Source organism: Marmota marmota, unplaced genomic scaffold (assembly GCF_001458135.2).
Source record: "Marmota marmota marmota unplaced genomic scaffold, marMar, whole genome shotgun sequence".
NCBI lineage: Eukaryota > Metazoa > Chordata > Mammalia > Rodentia > Sciuridae > Marmota > Marmota marmota.
The window spans coordinates 5411002-5433059 of NW_025999968.1; the positions used below are offsets into that span (position 1 = coordinate 5411002).

The window sequence follows — 22058 nt, forward strand, 5'->3', positions numbered from 1 at the left end:
AGATAGATGAATGACTTGCCTGCAGTTAACCCATTTTGAGTACTGAGGGGTGTTTATGTGTTTGCTCTATTGTAAGCAGCCAGAATTCTCTGATCAAAGCCCAAAGATAGCATTCATAGCTCTAAACAGGCATCTTGAATATGTGCAACTACTTGTATTGATGATTGGATTATGAAACAGGATGGATTAGAAACATCCCACAAAAGAAAAGTCTGCTTTACTAGTAAGGGTGGGTAAGCCACAGTGTTTTTGCATATGAAGGACAGAAGCCATGTTTTAGAGCAAAGATGCTAAGTCTGACACCCTAAATATTCAGTTGGCTCTTTAACCTGTGGAGCCACTTCACATTCAGCAAAACTTCCCCCCACAATATTCAAAACAAGTATGGTCGAGATAGGCTCTCTGTGTGAGCTGATGCAGTTCATATTGCTCCAGAAATGTGTGCTGCTTTGCAGTGCACCCACTAACACAATCTCCTCTCAGCAATATTCCCCCATTACCTCCTAGCTTGTCACCTCTATGCCATTTCTTAAAACCTAATGGTAAACAGATTCAGATGATGATAATGGAAGGCATTAAGATGAGTCTGGGAATGCAAAGGGCACAAAAATCCTAGGTGTTTGACAGGCTGAGTAGGAGCTGAGCCAAGCTCTCCCTATAAATGCTTAAACAAGACTAAACCAAGTCAGTAGAGCAGACGAAGCTCTCCATATGAAAACCTTTCTTGACAACGACCAAGCTGTAGCACATCACAGTCATATTCATGTGATAGACGCAACCAGAACTTTCACTTGCATATTTCTTCCATTTTGTTTTCCCCCAAATAAGGCTCACATTGAAGGGAGAAGTTGATTCTGCTCTCCTGGCGGTCCTCCCTACTTCTGGCGGTAGATCCACCTAGTCTGATGTCTTTCTTTTGTGGAAGCTGCTATCTGTAGTTACTTCCCCACCTGTGTTTTGCGCTGGACTCATCAGACTGTCTCATTTTTTGTGTCTTTGCCAAGATGCACTTACGCATTAACAGTTTTTATTTATTTTTAATTTAACCTTTACACATTACCAAACTGTTATGTGGGTGGGTTTAACTTTAGCTCTGTAGGTAGTGTGGTTCTGCCGGGCTGAAGGCTGTCGAGGAGACTATGGACTCTTCCTTTTCTATCTCTTCCCATCTACCTTCTTTGTCCTTCCCCCTCCCAGCCCTTCACTTCACCCGTCCAACTCTCCATGATTAAAAATTTTAGTACGCTTGGCTCATTTTGAACTTTTAAGCCATTTTTTAGAGAACAAAACAAAGAGGATTTTTATGGCAAACTCCATTAATGCCACATTAAGGCTGACATTTTAATTACCCCCAAGTCAGGAAATGCGAAGTTCAGGTTCCCACAGCAACAGAAACTGTCCCCTTGAGTGCCGGCATCACAGCAGAGTCTTTCATTCCCTGATTACACAACATGGGGCGTGGGGACATTGTTTTTATCCACGTATGTGGAAAGGAGCAGGGCTTTTATCCTTTGTTTCTTTCCTGTAACTACAGTTGAAGATATGGGTCTTTAGCGTCTCTCCCCAAACCATCTATATGTATTATCCTGAAACGGAAGACTATTATAGTTCTACATGTGCACACGGACAGAATTAAAGTTGCTGTGGGAACATTAACTCTGATTTCCGGACTTCCGTGCCAGTCACATTTAAACCATAATGTTGTAATTTTTGGCATGTCATAAATGTGCATTTCATGTACACAGACAGAAAGAAGCATAAAATGTATTTTAAAGAGCAATTAATTACTAACTTTGTGATTAAAAAACATTTGGTGCATGTTCCTTCCCATTTAGCATCAGCTGCTGGTCTTAGCCAGGCCTAATAGATGACATACTGTGTCTCATCCTGTATCTCAGATGTACTTACTGTATGTTCCTGTTCTTCTAGATAATTAATTCCCTTAGTAAAGCTGTAGGGGGAAAACAAAATGGAAGGAATATGCAAGCATGTAAATAGGGTAAGGGATATTTTGAAGGAAATGATTCATTTCTGCAAATAAACCTCTTAGTCCCTGATAAAGAGCCAGAAATCTGCTAAGTGGGTGTAGACAAAGGTTTCTGGCCACCTTAGAGCATCTGGTCCAGGGCCATAAGAACAACTTGAAAGCAGATTTCCCCATGAATTCCAGGCATGCCCAGTGGAGGAGCAGTTTTACTCCTTAATAACTTTTTTAGGCTTACTGCTTAAAAAGTTATTTTACTCTGTAACAACTTTCCAGTTTATATTCAAACTGGAAAGGAAAACTTGCAGGGAAATCAGGTAAGATGTGGACTTTGGCACAGAAGGCCTGACTTCAGAATAGTGTTTTTTCTTCCTTTCCATTTGAATCTGGTTGACCCATTTGTGTTAGAGAAGGAAGTGTCTCAAAACTGCTTCAATGGGTTTGCAATTGAAAGGAATTAGTAGAGGTACTCTGAGATAGTGTTTTAACATGCAAATGCTTGAGTACCTACTGAGAAACTGAGTGAGATAAAAATTTTACCAAAGGAATGTGTAGCTTAAACTCTGATATGGCTTTTAGGGGACATGCTCATGAAGATCCTCTTGCTACTTGTTCATTCTCTCCTCTGTCATGCATTCCTTTTTGTTCAGTTGGGCTACATATGGTATTTAACCTTTAAGAAAGATACTTCAGTTTTACAGAGCTCTGATTTGCTTTTCCTTGGGCTGTCTCTATGTGTGAATGTATGTCTGTCTGAGTGAAAACTGCTCAAGCAAGTTTGAAGGTGTCTTTGGCAAATTTGACTGTGCGTTCAGAAAGTTTCCAATCGGAAAGCTGATTCAGTGTAAAACCTTCCAAAAACTTCCTGAGGCACCTGTTCACATGAAAAGATTGAATTTCTGTTGGAGGTGCTCAGAAGGCAGTGTTTATAACTGAAGATCTCTGTTTGGTGTGCCAAAAAATGAAAAACATTTTGGCCCCAAAAAACCTCCATAAATGTTCAAAATGTATAATCAAACAAAAGCTTCATTTGGATTCAAATGCATGTATCTCAGCAGATGTGTCTAAACTAACTGGAATCCCACAGGAGCAGCTGAACTGGATTTTGGTATGTCTTGATAACTGAAAGAGTTATTCTTAGACTTTGAAAGGACAAAAATGGTCCATCTGTGTAGAACCGTAATAGAGACATGGCAAAAAACAGCATCCTCTGAAAGAGTTTATTTATGGAATTTAGGACAAGTTGGACAATCCTGAAAACATTTTGGGGTCACACTAATTTGCAGGAGAAATATAGTCCAAATGGGATGGAATAATAATCACAGACGGTTAAGATCCTATGGCTTGCAAATTAATTTTCTAATAAACTCCATGTGAGTTAAGCAGTAAATAGAGCATCTTTCATATAACTAGGTGCTCTCCTTGCCTCCTACATGTCTTGCATTCCTTTTTATTCTAAGTTTTATATGGAATTATATATCTATTTTTCTATTGCTAACAGTTTCAACTGGTTTTCTGCCATTTCAATCAACCAGATAAACTTATTATCTGTTAAATGTGGATTTTATATTATTTCTCTTCCTAAAAAGTTAGATTTCTGCCTCTGAGTTAATTGATATATAATCTCTTTAGAATTATGTTTATTACCTTTTATACCCTCTTATTTATAGATCTGAGTTCTTAGTGCAGCACTTATACATTAGAAGCCCAGCTGATTTTTTTTATTTGCTCTAATTTCCTAGTTTCCACATAGTGTATTTGTGACCACATTTATTTTTTAAAAACAAAATTTTTGAAGTCTCATGTCTTAATCTTATAACATTGGTCCCTTTTAATAGAATTTGCCTTTTCCCTGAAGTGCTAATTTAATTGAGTGTCTTCCATGGCCACAGAATACACTAAGTTCTGGTATTCACTCTTACCTCAGCCATTTCTACATTCATTTATTTAGTCATTAATTTAGTCATTGACGAAATGCTATAGAACCCCTGCTTCTGCCCCAAATCCTCAGCTAGGATTAGTGATAAAGCTATGAACCAGTCTCTCACTTTAGGAACCTTGTGTTCCCAAATACTTTACATAAACACTCCACTTAACTGGTAAAGGGGTAAACACAAATGTAGTATGGAAATGTTTGCCTCTGCACAAAATGCTATGTGGCTCCCCAGGAAGAAGCCTGTAGCAGCAGGAAGGGCTCCACAGGAAAGATGACGTTAAAAAACAATCAAAAGAAGTGGATGCATGTGAAGTAGACAAGGGAAGGAATGGCATTCTAAGGAGAAGGAACAGAAACAACCCACAGAGGCCACAAAGAACACGGTGTTTTCAGAAACCAGGAACTCCATTATGATGCTGAGAGCTTCTTAGGCTTTAAGTTTGTATTTGGGTAACATTGCCTGTTCTTGTAATTAAGCTGGGATGAATTGCGTGTCCTTTTAGAGAATTTGCTTCTCAAATAATCAAACAAGATCCCCATTTATTTTCTAATAGACAAAGTGCCCTTCCTTCCACATAGTCAGTAGACGTAAGATAGTATTCTAAGTGACCTGAAGATGTTTCAATGCATCTCAAAATAACTTTTCTTATTAAGAAAGGTATATTTCTGGGGCCACAGAATCACCCATACATGTCATTGCTGGATCTCTGTTACTGACTCTTGTGCTCCATAGGCCCCAGAAATCTGTTGTTCTAGAGAATCCTCCCAGGTTCCTTGGTAAATCTGCTCTCATTCCTCTTTGCCTCAAGTCACACCATGCGATATTGTCCTCCCAAATATTGCATGGGTATGCTTATGATCATCCAAGTCTAGACTGCTGATGGCCAGGATCCTATTCTTCATCTTGTTATCTCATCCTTGCTGGAGTATATCCTTAATTTTTATCTGTAGCAGCTAGTAACAGTTTTACACGTGCTTCCTCTGCTCATGGCAAATTTCATTGTATGAAATTAGTGATTCTCCGTATCTGTCATGGCTTCTCACATCTTAACTTAAAAAAAAAAATTAGAACGCACACATGCATTATAGCCCTTGAAGGTGAATCATTGAGGATCAACTGAGAGCATGCATAGGGATTCTTTAAGGACTTTTGGTTTTAAAGAAATTTTGTCATTCCACAGTCACCTCACACTAGGTGCCCTGGTCAAACACTTATCATTCATCAGTAGAATCAGCTCCTTTTTTGTTTTTCTTCTGCCGGCCCCCCTTCATGTGCCAGTTGGAACTTTTTATCAGCACTGTTACTTGTTCTTAACCTATTATTGTACAAACGAGGAAACTGAGGTCCAAAGAGAGCAAATACCATACCAAAGGGTTTCCAACACAGTGATTGACAGAGTCAAAAAGAGAATCCTGTTCTTGCTCCCACTGTACATGGAGCCTTTTCTGAGTCTGTTTCTAAACAGAAAGGACTCAGGACTATTCATATATCAATTTACTGGATGCTTTGAAAATGAAGGACCACAGGATAGGTATTATAGGATGCAGTTTTATAAACTGGAGCCCTATGCTCAGAGATTTAAGAGTCTAATAGAGAAGAGTAGACACATTCACAAACAGCTGCCCCTCAGGATGGTTAAGGATTTCCACGCACCAGGACCCACCAGAGTCTCAGTTCACTCAATTCACAATTGGCAAATGTGTAGAGTACATCCACGTACCTCACACAACACTGAGTTCATGGGTGCACCAAGGTAGAAACAAACAGTCCCTAACACCAAGAATCCCACAACTCAGTACATGTGCTCAAGTCACCATTATTTTGGAATTTAGAAAGCTTTTAAAATACTTATAACCCAGTGAACAGCAGCATCTGGTTAAGTTTATCAAGAAAGTTCCATTTAAGCTCTTCTGAAAGACAGAATTTCACTTTGCCTCAGAGATGTAGACGGGCTTTAAGTAGGACCTGCCATGATCAAACTTTGTGTGGGGAAGATCTAATTTAGCAGCAAATCTGTAGAGTGTGCATGGATGGGAGAGGGTATGGAGGAAGGAGACAGTTCAGGAAGTGTCATTCCTTCACACTATTGGTAATCTGAAGAGGGCTGGTGACAGGAGGAAGGGAAGTGGGGGCAGTTTCAACAGACTTTGGGGGTGAAGATTGACAGTTCCAGGAGCTGACTGCTGGGTAAGAGAAGGAAAATTATCAAAGATAACTCCGAGGTACAAAAAAGGGAAGATGAAAAGTAAGAATTCAGAGGAAAAGTGTCCCATTTTATACTGTGCTGAGGATAATATCCTACAGGTATTTCCAATGGAGACAACTAACATTAAGTTATCAGTAGGGTACTTAGGACAACAGGAGCATTGGAAATTTTTGGCCAGAAAACACTTTGACCAAGAGGCCATACTTTATGCCATAAACATGGGAATAAACTTCAAAGAAAATTTGTGGGGTTTTTGTTGTTGTTTTTAACAAAGAAACATAAAATAGAACCCTGAGGAATGTTTACATTGATTGATAAGAGAAGAAAGAACCATCAAAGGAAAAAAAGAAAAGAAGATCTAAGAGATAAGAGAAACCAAGATAGTGCTGAGAAGCCATCAGACAGAGAAAGGACCTGCAGTGTCAGGTGCTGCAGACACAAGGAGGAGAAGACTGGGAAAGTTCACCTAGGTTTTGGGATAGGTAGTTTCCTGGTGGTTGTCATAAAAGCAGAAACAGATGTGTCACATACATTCATTCAAATATATACCATCCAGAGGAGCTCAAACAGGATGGCTTGGAAAGCAATAATCACAAACTACTTTTTAAAAGAAGTTTAATGGTTTCAAAAGAAACAATAATGAGTAATGCAAAAGTAATATCTTGAATGTTTTTATAATACAGAAGTGTTAAGCCCATCTAGAAACTGAAAAATAAAAAACAGTGTTAAGAGAGATTCTGTGATTAAATAGGCAAAGTAAAGGGAATTAGAGCTCCCATTTCATAGGAGAGAAATAGAATAAATATATAAAAGAAACTTGAAGAATCAGGAATTACATTAGTTCTTTCCCTACTTCCCCTAGTCATTGCTTTATCTTACTTTTAGCTAACAAGAACTAATGCTTTATAAGAACTGTTACATGTCTTCTTTGGATGGTTTCACAAATATTCACTCAATTACTCTCAGTAATTTCTGAACATTAAGCAGAGGACAGATAGCATACTTTCAGCATTTAAATTTTCTAGCAATTTCTAAAACAAGTCATCTCAAAGTGTAATCTTTTTTTAAAATGCCACATTCTGTGAGCTTCTTTCATGATAGGTCCAATTCAGGTAGCTGTGTGTTGCTGTCATGTTTTTCTTCATCGTCATGAGACATGTTCAGGTTCATTATTTGGTCTTGGGGATTTAAACCTGTTTACTTAGACTATTTTACTTTCTGTAATGTTTAAAGACACTCCAAAGGACATTGCCACATACAATATCTGATATAGCTTCTATTTCAGGATGATGATCTGGAACCAACTAAAACATATATTACTTTGCTACTAATTTATGTATAAAACTTATATTTTATCAGTCCTAAAAATTATATGAACAACCACATGAAAGAATTTTGAACATGAGTCTTTATAATATCACAGAGCAGAATAAATTCATAGCTGGTACCAAACTGACCTTGAGAAGTTTTTCCTTTCTTTTCCATTTCTAAAATGGAAATTCCTCCTACTCATGTATCCCCAGTAGTTTCAGCCTGGTTCATATTATCACATTTTTACCAAGATCTCATGCAATATTGAGTCAGTACATATTGAATTTTTAAGAAAGCCTGGTACAGCACATATAATACCACACAAAGAACTTCTAGGAGTGATATCTGTCACCTTTGTCATTCATCTTTTAGCTAGAATCACTTCCTGTCCTGTATACTCTCATTGTCTCAGCTTTATATCTTGACCAGGTGTTTGGATATATAAAGGAAATAATGAAAGAAAGTTGCATATGTACTTAATCTACAAGATGTAACCCTGTATGCCGTGATTCACAGACACACACACAAAAAAAAACAAACACAAGCAGATTCTGAACTTAAACCCTTAAAAGTTAAAGCCAGGGAAAAGAATGCCTGTTCTTTTCTCAGGGAAATTCTGAAGGTCTTTGGATGTAGAACTGGATATTTTGTTCCAATTTTGAGGAAACCCACAGGAATCAAGTCTATTTTGTTTTATATCTGCCTAAAGGTATTATAGTCTGAATCCTGACACTCCTGAAGTGGCCTCAGCAATCCTGGGTCAAATGCTGAGAAGTATCGTTAGGTATGCCTGGTTCTAGGGCAGTGACATAGGCAGGGGCTTTAGACAGAGGGTACCAGGGTCCCCAGTTTCACTCCAGAATAAGTCTTGACCTGGAAGCTTTAGACTCCACTTAGACTCCACTGATACCGTGACTGGGCCTCTCCCAGAGTCTGTGAACCTCCTGAAAAGATATTCGTATTTCTGACAGTGTGTGTTGGTCTGGGACACAGATTTAAAACTTTCATTAAATTTGGATCAGAAAATTAAAAGAAAGAAAGATTGGCATCCCCAGGGCACAGCCACTCAGAATCTGTATCCTCAAACCTAGCTTCCAAGAGTAAACTAAGAAGCAAAGAAGAGAGATCTCATGAGCAACATCCAAATGCAGACCGATTCCCCATGCCCTTTCAGGCCCCTTCAGTATGCCTGCAGGGCAGGACAGATATGATAACAGACTCCTAAGACTATTTCTTGAACATGTTGATAATGGACTAAGATTTGGACCCTGTGTTGTTGCAAAAATGTTGTCTCCACCCCCATAGCCTAGTTATTTGCTCTTCTTAATGTGAACTTCAGCCTATGAATGCACTACACTTACTTTTAATTATGTCCCTCTGCTTCCATTTCCTTATATATGTAATAATACTAAAAATAGTATCTAACTCATAGGATTAGTATAAGGATTAGATGGAATGCTATATGTGAAGCCCCCAAACAGGGCCAGACAGCCAGCACTCAGTGAATTTGAGCACTAGCTACAGTTTAAATATTTTAAATCATGAAGTAAATATTAAACTAAAATTGATACAACACACATAATGGCCTTAGTAGGTGTCCACCCTCCCTTACCCCTCTAAAGAATGACTGAGATTCAAAAGCCCTATAGATCTAATAGGGGGTAGCAAATAGTTACCAGCTTCACTTCAGAGTAACAGTGCCCTCCTCTTTTCTCCTTTGTCCCTTCTGGATTCAGGCCTGGGTAGACAGGGAAGCCTCTCCATTACCTTTTTGCATTCTTTCATACCCCCATTTGTCATGGGGTTTTTTTCCCCTAAAAGTGGAAGAGGACAAATATTTAGTGAGCATCTACTCCATGTCAAATACTCTGTCATTATTTTTACAGAACACCCCATTTTATAGATAAAGAAATAACTAGGGGTCAGAGAAGTTAAAAAAAAAAAAAACCTTTGCAATGTTTTCCTTCTGGCAAAGGGAAGGTTTAAAGTATTTTTAATACTATAGTATTATAGTATTAATCAATTAAGGTCTCTCTTGTCCGGAAGTATATTCTAATCAGTAAGAGATATTCAACTGGTAGAGAATGAATTTGTGTAAGATCTCACCTCAGAAAAGGTTGTCAAATCTTTATATGCCCCTATGTACACCCTTTGGTGTCCTTTCACTGTAGCCCAAAGACACAAAGAGGTCAAAACATCAGGTCCTTAGAATGGGCAGACTGCTGTGCCATCACATTGAGAGGCCTTTCCAAAAAGAAGCACAAGTTAAAAAAATAAAAAAGTCTTTTATCTTTTTGAAAGATATTCTGCCTGAGACTAAAGAGTATTTTGAAAGAATTCAAAGTAGAGGTTAAGTTAGAAGAGTAATGTGTTTCACTACAGATGAGGACTGCTCCTTAAGTTTATGTATTTAGTTACTTAATTATATATTTATTTTTGGTCCCAAGATTGAATCAGGGGCACTTAACCACTGAGGAACATCCCTAACCCTTATTTTATTTTTATTTTGAGACAGGGTCTTGCTAGATTGCTTAGGGCCTCAGTAAGTTGCTGAGACTGGGCTAGAACTTGTCATCCTTCTGCCTTAGCCTCCTTAGCCACTGGGATTATAGGTGTGTGCACTGCACCTGGCCCTAAGGACTGCTCTTAGTCACCTGGCTCACTTTCCTTCTTCTTTTCTGAAGCAGTTTTCAGTAGTTGGGAGAAAATATATAATCTTAAGAAACTCAGTGAAGTCTCTTCACTGGCTCTTTGTCCCTAGTAAGCCTTTCCTGTCCATGTATTTGGTGATACATGGAGATAATTTTGGACATTTGCTTCTCTTAACTCTTGAGCACTTTTGCTGCTGAGTACAGAATTCCAGAGACACATGGTTACAGAACTTGATCTACAAGTCTCCTAGTAATCGCTGCAGATGGAAAGCCAAACTAGATTGTGTGCAAGTCTGTATAAATCCCAAGTCAGAGCTTTAAAATGATAACTTACTGAGTCATGATTTCTGCATCTCATATGCAGTATTCCTTAAATCACATGTTGATGGCTAATCAGCAGAATCCAAAGACGCAAATTAGATGGTACAATATTTACAGAGAAAATATATGTGTAGCTTGAAAAGTAACGATCCTCAGAGTTAAAGTCCCACCCCCCCCAAAAAAAGAGTAGCAGTTGCAATCTGAACTGTCAACATTGTAGCCAAGAAAGGAATGAATATAACAGTAGAAAGAGATATTTAAGACATAACTTCTTGATTAAAGGAGTTTGGACCTTGAAGAAATATGTTTGAGAAAGAGTCAGAAGAAATACAAGGTAAAATGAATTATTCCTATTCCTCAAATGACAGTCTAGCAGTTTTGGTGTTGTTTTTACCTTTTTGGCAGTGCTGGGGTTTGAACCCAGGGCCTCTTGCATGTTAGGTAAGCATTCTACTACTGAACTATATTCCCAGCCATCTTTAAGTCATTAGATGCTTATTTTGAGTTTCTGAGTGCAAAAGTCCTGTCTGTCTTGTCCATTGATGAATCTGGAATCTAGAGTACCCAGAAAAGTACTTAGCCATAGGAGGTTCTCAGCAAATGTTTGTTGAATGAATGAATGAATGAATGTGTTAGGAAGAACTGAGCAAAATACAATTACAGTGCATTTGTAAGCATTTTGTCCATTTGTAAAATTATAGCTACTGATTTCTTATATGATTTTTCATTCAGCAAACCTACATAACAAAGTGCATCACAAATACCCTCCAGTTTGTATGCTGGGAAAACAGAAGAGCTTTCTGTTGGATGTAGGCTGCTACATGTTTTGATTCTAATAGCAATATGGCAGGGTTAAGGTCAACTTTGTAGTATAATCTGGTGCCTGTTTTTGATAGATATCATAGAAATAGATACTTATTTTCAAGATGCTCAAACAGATGATTAGGTGAAAGCTCCAGCAAACCTTGAAACAACAACAAGGCAAGGTTTTCCCACTCCCACCTCCCACTACTGCAGCATCCTGCACAGTTTTCTGCAACCCCACCCCCTCCTCCTTGTTTCATCCTTTTCCCGAGTCTAATCTCTGTCTAGGGAATACAGCATGTGACTGTCAGTCTAGCAAGGAGACTGTTCTTGAGAAATCCACCCCCCACACAGTGCTCCCAAACTCCTCCCTTGGGAAAGGCAGGATTTGATGAGCCTCGGGCAGAGCTGGCCCAGGGAAACAGGAGCTTGGCATAGAATCTTAGTGCCCTCCTGCTGGAAGGGCCCTCAAGAGAGTTGCTTCTCGCCCACCCTCCCTCAACTGGCTGGACAGTAGAAGGATGTGGAGGGGGAAAAATATTCCTGGCTGAATGAACAGAGAACTAAATGAATGAGAGATGAGTTCACTCCTCCAGAAGTCCCCGCCATCCCACTTGAATAGAAAGGCTAACTTTGAAGCCACTCTGTTCTCCATGGCACGATTTTGTATATACTCAGCTTTGGAATATGGTTGCCATCTGCTGCCAGTGCACAGGACTAAGGAAGTATTGGGGTGGGTAGGAGGAGGCGGGAGGGAAGAAAAGAGACACTTAAAATGAGCTAATGATCTCCTTTGTGTTGGAGTCTAGGTTTCAGAACATCAGTCCTGTACTTTAAGAACAAAACACCAGTGTGTCTCAGACCACACCAGGCGCCGGCACATCAGATAAGGCCTGCGCTGTGTAGTTGTGCAGCCAGGGAGCCTCAAGAAGTTCTCAAAGTGAAATTAAAGGAGCAAACTGAGGGAACCAAAAGGAGAAAAAGCTTAGGGTAAAATACAATCAGAAGGGCTCTGTAGATTCGCGTCTTTGGGGTTACAGTAGTTCAAAACTGAATCTACTAATTAAAGAGTTGGAAAATACTATAAATCCCAGGAACTTAAGGATCTTTATAAGAAACGAGACACTTCTCCATACACTGAAAATGCATTGTGATTCTTTTGTACAATCTCAGGGTGAAAGTGACCTGGCTACTGTGCATTGTTATGGATTTACTGTTGATTAAGAGGTACAGATTGCAGTACTGGAGGCGTGGGTGGGTGGGTGGTCCTTTAAAAACAAAACAGGCTGTTAAGCAAAGCCAGTCAGGCCATAGAACTCTCTGAAAGGTGAATAGCTCACAGAGCCTCCTAGTTCCCTGATATTATCTGTATAAATTATTGGTTATGGCACTGAATCATGTTGATAATTTATATAGTGAAACCACCTGCCAGAGAATAATAATTAAGCTGGTATGTACACCAGCAAAAAAAAAAAAAAAAAAAAAAATTCTTCCAGTAAAGTCTACTTTTGAAAAAGAGTAGCTAATTTTCTAAGTATAATATTTTAAAACAAATATGTATTCATTTGTAGTTCTTTAACTCAAGTTTGAGGAATTTGAAAGGTGGGGAGGAAGAAATCCTTTTTTGCCATGTGGGAAAAGAATTTCATCCAAGATGTATATAAGTATAAATTTATAGACCATGACAATCCTAGAAATGCAGAAAGTCACTGTAGGGAGAACAAAATGATTCCCCAGCCGTGTGTCACACTTAGTGCCTTGGAGTGATCAAGCCAGTAAATATTCGTTGACTGTGTGAGCTCTGGCTTTGACTCTTGCCTGCCATTAGGGACAAGTCACACACAACTGTGACTCAACCATAGAGTATTAGTAATATTTTAAATCTTTATTTTGTATGGTTTCTCTTCCCAGGAACCCTGTGTGCCTGCCTCCATATTCTATCTTCTTTATCCCTATAACATTCCTGTGAAGCATAAACATCTTCATTTTATAGATGGGATAAATGGTCCACCAAAAAACAGCTTAGTTCTTTGTCTTTAAATGCAAAATGATTGATAATCATTATACTGACCCAGCTTATAATACTATTTTTCACATTATTTTGGGTTTCCAGGCAAAGAATATATTTTATCTTTCTCATTATTATTTTTAATTAGTTTTCAGTAAAGTTGAGATAAAAACAGAATATAACAAATATCCCATGGAGATATTTGGTGTTCTCTTTTCTTTCAAGAATAAATTAAGACCTTCTCTGCTCCTCTCTGCTGGCTCTCACTGCAGATAGTCAAAATCCCATGCCAATTTTCAAATGAATAAGGGCTCATTCTAATAGCTGGGTCACAGTCCCCTCTAGTGAAGGTACAGCTTTTTAAATTCATGTCTGAAATCTGAATAGGTTACTTTGGATTATAAACTTTAACAGTTTGACCTGAAGATTTTTAAAAACGTACTAATATATAACCTGGTTGTGAGTTTAGCAATAAATTTATAGCCAATATGTGAAAGGCCAAAGAGAAATCTAGTGTCTTTCATTCTCTCAGAGACCTGCACTAAATATTGCATATTTACTTTGTAAATGAGGACACCCAGTGGCCACGAAGTGAAAATATTCTAAACAGTCCCTGACAGTGTTAACACAAATATAAACACCAATTATCAGCTGGATAGACACATCTGTAGCATCTGTTACCAAGCAGTTTAGTTTCCCTAGGTCAGGCAAGAGTCATGAGAGTTTGGCTTGATCATTTTTATATCACATCACAGATTGGTCATCTTATATTTGGTTACGAAGTGTGGCTCAGCTTTGGGTTCTACTGAATCTTCAGCTGTTATGAAGATCTATAGAATAGAATAGAAGACACAGAGACAAATCCACATCAACACAGTCATTTGATCCTTGACAAAGGTGACAAAAACATGTTGAAAAAAAATAGCCTTTTTAACTAATGATGCTAGGAAAACTGTATATCCACATGTAAAATTGACTACATCCCCTCAACCTGCACAAAAATCAACTCAGAGTGGATCAAAGACCTAAGAGTCAAACCAGAAACAATGAAAGTGCTAGAAGAAAACATATCATACTTCAACATATCAGCATAGGAACCAATTCCCTTAAAAAGACTCCTAAAGCTCAAGAAATAAAATCAACTGACAGGAGGACCCAGTGAGCAGTCTCTTAGAAGAAATGGAATTAGAGAGAAGGGAACAATGTAGCATAGGTCAGGAATCATAAATGAATGAATACGGTTTGTGGGAAACTCAATGAACACCTAAAAAAATAAATTGCCTTAGGCCTTAAATTTATAATAAAAAACAGAACCATGGCTGTTTCCTGAAGAGGGGAAGGAACTTACATAGACCTTCAGTGCCTGGAAAGATCTCTTGTGACAACCTGTAGACACACTTCAGAGAAAATTCATGTCCTGACATTCCCACAACTGTACACATGTCTAGGAACTACAATGGAGAAGTGACCAAATGAGTTCTCAGATGTAACTTACTCATCATTAAGAAAAGTGCTGGGAGTGTCAGGAATCAAGTTGTATGTATTTGTAGTTGTAGTTATAGAATATAATGAGGTAAGGTACTCACTTTCAGGAGGCATAGAGTCTTCTTATAAAGATAGACAGGCACAAATGTAAAAATGAGATATTCATATACTGTTAAGTAATAAATTATGTAGTAAATGTGCAGAAAGTTCAGATATAACCCTCACACTTCAGGTACAAGAATCATTTTCTTCTTTTTCTAAAGAAAATTAAACCTGAGGCCCCCTGCCCCCAAGTTAGCAAAAAATACAGTCAAGTTTCAGGGCTCCCTTTTTCTCCCTAGATTTGTACAAGACTTATGAAACCCTGACAGAGATCACATCCTTTGTCCTTTGGAATAGAAGGCCTTTACTCCTCAGTAAAACAATCTGTCATGTTCAGATCCATACCTTCCATAAAGAAGTCTTCTGCTGTCTCCTGCCAACAGTTGTCACACTGGAACCAACTTAATTATTTTTTTTTTCAGGAAGACCCAAGCAAAGAAATATTTGAGCATGAATCTGAAGACCTGCATCAAAAGCAATTTCAGAACAACACAGCAACACAGAATGGAGGGAGTTCTATGATTTGGGACACTCCATGATAATTTTAGCCAGGAAGTTTTTTTAAATGGTACTACAGAGTTCTGTTTTCTCACTCATTGAAGTTCAGGCAAAAGTTTTCCCCAAAATCAAAAAAATAATTTCTTACCTAACTAAATTACATCTTGATGATATTTTCCAAAGGAATGCTATTCTTTGGAGTTAGTTGGATCTTTTAGTTAGTTGGATGTTAAAATTTAATTTTTTTTCTGAAAAATAAGTATATGATTATGTAGAGACCAAAAGGAAAACAGAATAGTAAGAAGGTAATAGTTTTTTAATATAATCACTTTTAAAATTTCCAATTTATTTTCAAGCAAAATAAATAACCTAACTTAACTGCACATTTGAATATATACAGCCCTCTTTAAGGGCTATCCAAAGCCAAGTTCAAACTGCATAACTCTGAATTTAAGTAGATCCTTTTGTTCATTTTTGTATCCCACCCACAGATGTAGCATCTCTGTATTTTCTCCAAATTTGGTGAAAAAAAGAAAGGTTACAATAGGGCAGCAACTAAATCTAAAGAAAAATCTTTAGAAGAAAAAAGAAAGAAAGAAAGAAAGAAAGAAAGAAAGAAAGAAAGAAAGAAAGAAAGAAAGAAAGAAAGAAAGAAAGAAACTCCTAAAGGTGTCTCTAAAGGTTTACAATGTGAGAGGATTTAAAGGCATCAAGTCCAATTGCATTGACTTTTATCCTTAGTCCCAGCAGGTCTTTCCTTCTCAAGAAGCTATTTCATTTCAATTCTGGAATGAGTGTGTAGGTATCTTTCAGAATGTTGTCTGGAATCTTCTGTCTATACCTTTGATCACAGAGTTAAAACTTAGCCTTCACAAATTGCAGTATATGAGAATAGATTTTAATGTTTTATTCTACTGGAATCAGATGCTCAAAGTATAGACTTTCGTAAAGCATGTTGTGATGATTAATTTTAGGGGCCAATTTGACTGGATTAAGGAATATCAAGAAGCCCAGAAAAGTATGTCTTTGGATGTGTCTGTGAGGGTATTTTTAAAAGAGGTAAGCTTGTAAGTCTGAGTGAAATAGGTAAGGAAGAGCCATCCTCCTTATAATTGGCTCAGGGTCCAAGATAGCAAATGTAGAAGGCAAATTGGTAACTCTACCTGGTAGCTGGGAATAGCTCATCTGTCTGCCTTGGACATAAGAACTTCAGGCTTGCTAGAATTTGGACTCCAGGATTTCATAGCAGCCCTTTCACTGTGACTTAACTTTTCTGCCTCCAACTGAGAATCACACTGTAGGCTTTCCTAGTTCTGAGGTCTTCAGATTTGTTCCCAGACATGCTAATGGCATCCCAGCATGCCTGACCTGCAGATTTCTTGTCACAGAACTCAACCGCCATAATTGCATGAGTCAATTCCCTTAATGAGTCCCCTCTCATGTATCTATATGCTTTCTCTATTGATTCTGTCTCTCTAGAATCCTGATTAATATAGATTTGGGGACCAGGAGTGGTTCCAGAGGAGCAGAATTTTAAAGATGAGTTTCTTTAATTGATTTTGGGGTTTCTAGAATTATCTCTGTAATCTGATTAGATCTAAAAATGCTAAGGACTCTACTTCTAATAATACAGAATACACCAATAATCCATGTAGAACTGTTTTTAGAGATAAGAAAGATAAACATGTTTGATACTCCTGACTCATCACTATAAGAGACAATGGATTTAGTGACTCTATATATTATAATTTAGAACAGTTAGGGAGAACCAAGAAATATAATAATGCTGATCAATTGCTCTAATTGTTATTGGAAAAAGTAATAAAATACAAAAATGATCAAGGATATGGTTTATTGGCTCCAACTCCATTTAAATGACCTAAGAGTTTCTAAGAGTGTCCCAGGTCAGAATTTCTCTCCTGTAGCCACAAGGCTGAAATTGCTGAAAACCAAAAAAAGCTGTCATCATGCAACTGGTTGAATCACAAAAAAAGTTGAAGTCTCTGCCTTGAAGGATATTTCCTATTATTAAAGTAAGGACACTGGTTGAGAAAGAATGGGACACTGTAAGTTGAGATAGAAATGTGCTGGAAGACCCTCATAAGGCAGGGAACATTGAGGCCCAAGTTCTAATGAGACTTGTTTGACAGTGAAAATGTGTCCACCCCACACCAAAAAAAAAAAAACAAATTGGTCTTCTCTTCTTCCTTACCCCCTGCAGCAGAAGGGGTCTCCTTACCTACCATCCACCACCATTCTGCTGAAATGACATCTCCTCCTGCATATGGTTGCCCCACTCACAGTGGTACTAATCTTCCACCTCTGTGTGAGGGGACTGACTCAGCATTTGTTGTTCTGGGAAAGGGTAATGGCCTCCCCTAAGACAATTCTGATTCTCCTAGGCCACCCCTATTGGTTTCTAGACCTCTCACTAGTCCCAGAAGGTCCATAAAGATGACGTGTAAAGTGTGACTCATAAGGAGGTTCACCATATTCCAAAAGACTACTCAAGTTTTCTAATTTATAAATTCAGAAATCTGGGGAACGTGAGTGGGCCTGGATAGTAAAGGTATATGACAATGGTGGAAGGGACATAAAGTTGGATTAGCCTGAATTTACTTTTTTCTTTCATAATTGAGATTTTATTGTGTTGAGGATCACTACACAGACATTTCAATTTGTACATACCAGAATTCTTACATACCAAAAATCTAAAAGTCCCTGGGTTGTGATTCCTTATTAAATAGTTATTCCAGTGACTTTCCAGCTTTGATTTTGAAGGCAAATTTTCCTAAAGAGGATATCAAGTACCAATATGTTCAAATGTCTTTGAATCCCATAAGTCCCACCAATTTACAATTTTAAATCATATACACTACATACCCCAATTTTCAATTTTTCACAATACATTAACAAAATTATTAGGAAAACTGGATTACCACAACCAAACATGTTGCAGAATGCACACAGTTCTGACAGGGCAACAATCAAGGAGTGGTTTTCCTAGGAAACAATTCTACAAATATGGGAATGGAAGTAACTTACAATGTTTAAGACATATTAAATGTATGACTGTGACTCCAAATTGCCATTTAGTATGTTTTGTATTATAGAATATAAAATTAATCCCTCACCTGTGGAACATTTAGCTGACACCCTAGACAGTCAAAGCTTCCTATATTCAATATCCCCCTATTTTCTGATTGTACCAAAAACTAAACAATCAGTAAAGGATTTCACTTTAAAAAAATAATTTACATTTAAAAAATGGAATGAAGTAGGATTCCCTCCTTCCTGTCAGAAAATTAGTGTTTACAACATAGTTGATAAAAATATTCCTTTGGATTACATAAGAAGGGAGACAAGGACCAGTGACATGACATAGTGTACCATTACCCAGAGTTGGCTTCTTTCTCTTCTATTTCATCAGAGGCTGGACTCTGCTGGTTTTCAGTTTCTCTGTTTTCTATGGGTAATTTTTTTTTTTTTCGTTTCTTACTTAGCTATGTCAGCCAGTTTTCCCTTTGCTCCCTCTTTCCTTTTGACTGCACTTTCTGTCTGAAGATTAATCCGTTCCCACTGCCTTTTTGACTTTTATTTCACTTTTACAGAAGCAGGCTTAGCCAACAACCTCACTGATCTCTTCTTGGATCTTTCCTTCACCACCCCTTCAACTGAGCTGATCTTTCTCTTGGCACCTTGGCAACAAATATGGCGTGTGCTGGGTACCTGCAAGCCATTGGTGCACTAAGAACCTTTGTGAAACTGGTCTTCCTGACTACCGTAGGCTGAATTTATTGATATGAGCCCACTGAGCAGCATTTATATATTGCAGCTTGAGGAGTTAAGAAAGGCCTTAAGGTTTGTTTGGTTTGTTGGCTGAAACATGGATGAAAAGAGGGCCAATCTGAGTGATTTGGAGATGCCCAATCTTCTTTAGCTTACCATAGAGGAAGGAATTCAAAGGTTGGAACGTTAAAATGGATTTGCCACATAAAACCTACTCCTTCACACTTGCAGCATCTGAAAATATACCTTTCAACAGTGGGTTGCAAAACAAATTTGTGAAGGAAGCCCCAGCATTCCTGAAGAGATCTGTGATTGCTCCTCTTCTTAGGCCAGACATTGTAGTGAGAATCACTGCAATGAATAATTGGATTCTGTAGGGGCAGGGCCAAGTGGTTTCACTCGATTGCCAAGGGCAAAGTAGGTGTAGTTACCATAACGGAAAGCAGGGTCAAAGTCACAATCAGAATAACCTGACTCACATAATCTATAACTTTGGCTACACATAATGGTGTTTCTAGAAGTGGATTGGATAGAAAGCCTACCAAATTCTTATTTGATCCATATAAACAGAAAACTCAGGTGAAGTAAACAAAAATCTAACTCAAAGCATAAAAACCACTCAATTGATTCCCAAATGTGAGCCAGTTCAGAGATCCAGAGCTGGAATGAAGGGTAGGTTGGGTCCCCTTGAAAAAGGACCCCAGTACACTACCAAAAATTTATGTCAAAAATTTAATCTTTTTCCCATCCTTACCCAAAGCAACACATGGTTTTTATTAGGGTAAGTATGCCTTGGGAAAAGGGAAATACACAGACCTTTGGTTCTGAACTAACAATGATTCCCAGAGACTCAAAACATCGTTGTAGCCCTCCAGTCAGAGTAGAGGCTTATGGAAATCAGGTTATTAGAGTTTTAATTCAGATCTGACTTAAAGTGGGTTCCCAAATCCATCCTGTGGCCACTTCCCCAGTTTGCAAATGCATAATTAGAGTAGGTGTTCTTAGTGACTGGCAGAATACCTACATTGGTTCCCTTACCTGCAGAGTGAAGGCTGATAAGGTAGGAAAAGACAAATGGAGGTCATTAGAGCTTCCTTTGCCTAGGAAAACAGTAAATCAAAAACAATAGCACATTCCTGGAGGGATTGCAGAAATTAGTGTCACCATCAAAGTCCTGGAAGATGCTGGTATGGTGATTTGCACATCCCCATTCAACTCTCCTGTGTGGCCTATGCAGAAAACAGATAGGTCCTGGAGAATAACAGTGGATTATCATAAACTTATCCAGGTGATAACTCCTATTGCAGTTGCTGTATGTGCTTTCATTGCTTGAGCAAATTAACACATCTTCTGGTACTTGGTGTGTAGCTATTGATCTGGAAAATGCCTTTCTCTCCAAACCGGTCCATAAGGCCCACCAGGAGCAGTTTGCTTTCAGCTGGCAAGGCCAGCAATACACCATCACCATCCTATCTAAAAGGTATATCAACTCTTCAGCCCTACATCATAATTTATTTCTCAAGGATCTTGATCACCTTTCCTTTCTAAAAGATATCACACTGTTTCATTGCATTAATGACATTATGCTGATTGGACCTAGTGTGCATGAAATAGCAACTACTCTGGGCTTACTGGAAAAACATCTGTGTGTCAGAGGGTACAATATAAATCTAAAATTTGGGGTCTTATGCCTCAGTGAAATTCTTAAGGGTTCTATGGTATAGGGCATGTCGAGATATCCCTTATAAGGTAAAAGATAAGTTGTTGCATCTGGCACCTCTTATAGCCAAGAAAGAAGCACAGTGCCTAAAAGGCCTTATTTGGATTTTTCCCAGTGAACATGTCCTGAAGGAACAAATAAGTTACAAGAACAAGGAACCCAAATGCCCATAGTTCCTCCTCCTTCTATACCATCTACTCTCTCCCAACCTGTACATGGCCTCATGGGGAGTATTCTGTGAGGAAAAAAAGACTAGGGCCTCATTTAGAGATGGTTATTCAAAATATGCAGGTACCACTGGAAAATGGACAACTGCAGCACTACTTCCCTTTTCTGGAGCATCCCTGAAGGACAGTCCTGAAGGGAAATCTTTTCACTGGCAGAACTTCAGGCAGTGTACCTCATTATGCCCTTTGCTTGAAAGAAGAAATTTCTAGATGTTTGATTATATAGCAGTGTATGACCTGTAGCCAGTAGCTGGATGGTCAAGGACTTGAAAGGAATATGATTGGAAAATTGATGACAAGGAGATTTAGGAAGGAGTTGTAGACCTATCTGAGTGCTCAAAGGATATGAAGATACTTGTGTCCCATGTGAATGCCCACCAAAGCGTGTTCTCAGAGAAGAGAACTTTAATAATCAGCTTGATAGTATGACTTAATATGGGAATGTAATCAGCCTCCTTCCCTACCCACCCTTGTTATTATCAAAGGGCTCCTAAACAAAGTGGCCATGATGGCAGGAATGGAAGATACATGTGTGATTGGCAACATGGACTTCTGCTCTCCAAGACCTATCTGGCTATGGCTACAGCTGTGGTGCCCAGTCTCCCCACAGCAGAGATCAACACTGAGTCCCTGATGGGGCATCATTCCCCAAGTTGATCAGCTAGCAACGTGATGGCAGGTTGAGTACATTGGTGTGCTTCTGTCATGAAAGGGGCAGCATATTACCCTTATTGGAATACACATTCTTGATATAGATTTGCCTTCTGTGCACATAATGCTTTTGCCAAAACTACTGTCTCTGGACTCAGAATGCCTTAGCCACCAGCATGGTATTCCACACAGCATTGCTTCTGACCGAGGAATTCATTTCACAGTAAAAGAAGTATGGCAATGGGCTCATGCTCATGGAATTCAGTGGTCTTGCCATTTTCACCATTATCCTAAATCAACTGGCTTGATAGAATGGTGAAATGGTCTTTCAAAGTAGCAGTAACAGTGCCAGCTAGGTGACAGT

The 22058-nt window shown here is 38.5% G+C and overlaps 1 protein-coding gene across 47 annotated transcripts in view; it reads left to right on the forward strand.

Annotated features, from left to right (window-relative positions):
• Zbtb20 (zinc finger and BTB domain containing 20) overlaps nt 1-22058 on the forward strand; it is an 809739-nt gene that overhangs the window by 748215 nt on the left and 39466 nt on the right. The window contains exon 9 of one of the 47 annotated variants that reach the window (XM_048803910.1): nt 15232-15377. The exons of the other annotated variants lie outside the window; for them this stretch is intronic. The gene's annotated coding sequence lies outside the window, so the exon portion shown is untranslated. The remainder of the gene's footprint in view (nt 1-15231; nt 15378-22058) is intronic. 47 annotated transcript variants of the gene reach the window in all.